The following is a 4,636-nucleotide window of genomic DNA, read 5'->3' on the forward strand; positions in this document are numbered from 1 at the left end:
CTTGCAAGAGATGTTGGTATGACGATACCGATGGGAAGTCTTAATGCATAATTGGTTCCATTAATGGGAACGTGTGTTAAATATATTAATTTGGCATAAAAGAAGGTTGTGTAGCTAATCATAGAAGGTCGAGGTCCTGGGGGGACAAATTCTAGAAACTACGTTAGCCGATGCGGTGGTCAATATGGCTTGAGGGTTTGAGTCCCCTTGCTAAGACCAGGTGGTTCAAGTCAACCTTATTATATAATTGGGAAGTTTGAGTTTCCCATATTACACTAGATGATCGGGTGCTTAAGTCATCTTAGTATATGATTGGGAGGTTTGAGTCCCTCGTGGATATATATGAGATCATTCTTTGGTTCGTACGGCTACACGCATTAGGGCCCGACTAGGGGTGAGAGCTAGGGATCATATAGTCTAGGGGTACTTTTATATGATGGTTAAGATACACAGTCCAGGTTAATATTTTTAAACGTCCATGTTAAACCTTGTTCCCTACCCCGACATGTGATATATATATATATATATATATATATATTTATATATATATATATGTATTTTCATTTAATGGTGTGCATGAGTTTTGACTTGTTTATAAATTACTATGCATGGCATTATTTATTCCATTTTCCCTGAGTTACATATAAGTGCTCCAACCACTAACCGTCTTCAAATGTTGTATCCCCACACGATGTAGGAACTGGCTATACTTCTACTCCTCCTGCACAGTGATCAAAAGTTTATGTCTGGTTCATGACTTGACTTGAAGTGGTGAGTTTCCATCCTACGGCAGACTTTATTTCATATTTGGTTTCTCATGTCATAGATTTTATTTCACATTTATTTTGGCTATAGTTAGGGGCATGTCCTGATACTTTATTGGTACTCGATTCTGTTAGAGGCTATGTGGATGCTGTGGACATGGGTATTTTGGATGTTTTCGGATGTTGAGTTGATACAAATTCTTTTTGGATTTCTTATTAAATTTTGTCTTATATTGGTATTCATCCGCTACTAGGTGTTCTTAGTTGTATTAGAATAGGCTCAGGAAGCATCTATGGCCCACGGTGAACTTGGGATACCTATCACAACTAGGCCCTAGTATGGGTCGTGACACCCGGTTTGAACACTATGAGTTCTTGGTTATGTCGCTTGGGTTGGCTAATCCTTTGGTGGCATTCATGGATCTTATGAATTGAGTATTCTATCAGTTTTTGGACTTATTCATCATTATGCTTATTGTTGTCATCTTGTTAACTCCAAGAGTGAGGAGGATCATGCCAATCACCTCCATATAGTGTTGCAGACTTTTATAGATCCACGATCGTATGCTAAGTTCTGGAAGAGTTAGACTGGTTGAATATTGTGACCTTCCTTGGTCATGTTGTTTCTAGTGATGGGATCATGGTGGATCCACTGGAATTTAAGGCAAATAAGAAGTGGCCTTGGCCTAAAACTCCAATTGATATTCTGAGCATCATGCGTTTAGCTGTATATTATAGGAGGTTTGTGGAGAGCTTCTCTTCGATCGCCGCTCCATTGACTAGGTTGACTCAGGAGAAGGTGAAGTTTCATCTCTAGTTTTAACCCTACTTGAAGGTACTGATTGCTTTATTGGCTATTGTGATACAACCTATGTGGGACTAAGTTGTGACTTAATGCAACATGGTAAGGTTTTGGCGTATGAATCTAGGCAACTTATGGTACATGGGATGAATTATCTGACTCATGATTTGGAGTTGTTGGTTGTGGTTTCTTCTTTAAAGATTTGTGCGTCATTACTTATATGGATTTCATGTTGACATATATTCAGACCATAAGATCTCTTAGTATGTGTTCACCCAGAAGGAATTGAATCTCAGGCAAAGGAGATAGCTTGAGTTACTCAAGGATTACGACATGAGTCTTTATTATCACCCAGGTAAAGCTACTGTGGTTGTCGATGCTCTTAGCAGGTTAACCATGGGAAGCTTATCTCATATTTATAAGGAGAAGCGAGGTTTGTTGAATGATATTCACCATTTGGATAATCTTGGAGTTCATCTTTTGGAATTTTAGAATAGAGGTATGATTGGGCAAAAGTTGGTAATGTCATCTCTTAGTTCTGAGGTAAAGGAGAAGCAGGCTCGGGATCCTATCTTGATGCAGATTAAGGATGATGTGGCTCAAAAAAAGGTCATGGGTTTTGAGATTGGTGGGGATGGTATGTTGAGGTACCAAGGTAGATTATGAGTTCTCGACTGGGAGCATGGGGGTCATATCTGCTTTTGACTGATAGAAAACATCTCTCTTTTGTCCCTGATGCTTACATCATACAAGGGTTTTTTCTCTTTTCTTCAAGCTTATGATTTTCTTCTATTGAGCTAATTGCGGACTTGCATCCGAACATCCCTATTTTCACTTACAATCCCCACTGATACAGAAAAGCCAAAGATTTCTCTGTCTATAGACTGAGACGCCCTTACAGTAGAAAGAAAGTTCCACAACTCGGGGAGAAAGTTCCATAATGTTGATGGGATGCGAGAGAGGATATTGGCTAAGGCTCATGAGTAAAGGTACACTATCCATCTTTGTTCGACAAAGATGTACCATGATTTGAAAGAGAGCTATTGGTGGAATAATATGAAGAGCTATGTGGCCAATTTTGTGGCCATGTATATAGTTTGTCAGCAAGTGAAGGTAGAGCATTTGAGGCCTGATGGTTTGTCTCAAGAGATTGAGTAGCCAGTGTGGAAGTAATTAACATGGACTTTGTTACTGGTCTTCCACTATCTTGAAGTTAGTTTGATTCGTTTGGGTCATCGCGGATAGGATGACTAAGTCCATTCACTTTTTGTCATTAAGGACTAATTATTCAGGGGAGGATTATGCTATGCTTTTCAATCAGGACATCGTCAAGTTTCATGGTGTGAATGTTTCTATTATATCTGATCGAGGCACATAGTTCTTGTCGCACTTTTGGCGGTTATTTTAGAAGGGTTTAGGAGATAAGGTGAACCATAGCACCGCTTTCCACCCTCATACGGATGGAAAAGTGTAGAGAACCATTCATACTTTGGAAGATATGCTAAGGTCTTGTGTGATTGACTTTAGTGGTAGTTGGGTTGAACATTTACCTCTCATTGAGTTTGCGTATAATAACAATTGTCATTCTAGTATTTAGATGGCTTCATTTGAGGCTTTGTATGGTAGGAGATGTCGTTCTTCTATTGGGTGGCTCAAAGTTAGTGAGACTAGATTGTTTGGTCCTAACTTAGTTCATCAAGCCATAGAAAAGGTGAAGGTTATTTGGGATAGACTTAAGACTACTTAGAGTCACCAAAAGTCCTACCCGGATGTGAGGCGTAGGGAATTGGAGTTTTTATTTGTGATTGGCCGTTCTTGAAGGTGTCTCCTGTGAAAGAGATGATGATGTTTGGAAAAAAGGGGAAGCTCAGTCCTCGATATGTTTTCCCCTACTTGATTGTGAAAAAAGTTGGTAATGTGGCTCATGAGTTGAAGTTGCCTTCAAATTTGGGTTCTATACATTTGGTGTTCCATGTTTCAATGTTAAAGAAGTACGTGGGTGATCCTTCCTTGGTTGTTACCTTGGAGAGTGTTGGTGTTTTGGATTTTTTGTCTTATGATGAAGTCCCCATTGAGATTTTAGATAGGAAAGTCCATCGTTTAAAGACTAAAGATGTGGCTTCGGTGAAGGTTCTATGGAGAAATCATAGGGTTGAAGAAGCTACTTAGGAATCTTAAGAGGACATGAAGTCCAAATATCCATTCTTGTTTCCTGCTTTAGATAGTCGTGCTTAAGGTATGTGTATTCCAAAATATCTTTGTTATAGGTAATTTTTGTTTTGTTTCTTTGTTAAATTTTGCTAATAGATGCCTTGACTCATCATTCGGGGATGAATGATCCTAGGGAAGGAGAATGTAACACCCTAGATTTTTGACCCTGGAAAAATTCTTGAGTTTTTGAACTCACTGCCCTGACTAGGCCTTACCTTACTATTCATAAGGTCACATTACGGGGTGTAGGACCCCAATTGTGGGGTGACCAGTGAGATTTCCTAAGGTTTCTGTTCTCCATGTGACTAGACTCAACGAGTCATAAAGACTTTAAACAAGTCGTATAGTCCTCTTCGTAGACAAACCAGTAAAGGTGACTGATGTTTCTTCCTTGACCATAGCTAGAACCCAGCATGTCATAGTGACACCTCAAGAGTCATAGTGTATGATTTATAGGGTCAACAATGAGGAGTCCTTGAGCAACTGCTCAGACTACGAGCAGCGGAGATGACACATAGCTAGATATCACGTGAAGAGTGAGCGTCTTTTCCTGTACTTTTAAGTAATGGAATTCTTGTCATTTCCCTGCTTCCGCACTTAGGACCCACATCCATAAAACACCCAAAGAGTGTTATTTACATCACTTTAACAATCAAATACATGTTCTTCTCTCTCCAAATCCTTAAGTTAAGAACACTAGGTTTCCCAAGAAAGTGACAATTAGAGAGTCCAAAACTCTTGAGGAAAGAAGTGATCAAGATAGGCCCTTGAAAACTCATTCCATACTACCTGCTCAGCATCATCACCCCTTATCTTTTCACACTCCTCATAACACTGATTAGCTATATCTTTCAATTGA

Source organism: Capsicum annuum, chromosome 8 (assembly GCF_002878395.1).
Source record: "Capsicum annuum cultivar UCD-10X-F1 chromosome 8, UCD10Xv1.1, whole genome shotgun sequence".
NCBI classification, from domain to species: Eukaryota; Viridiplantae; Streptophyta; class Magnoliopsida; order Solanales; family Solanaceae; genus Capsicum; species Capsicum annuum.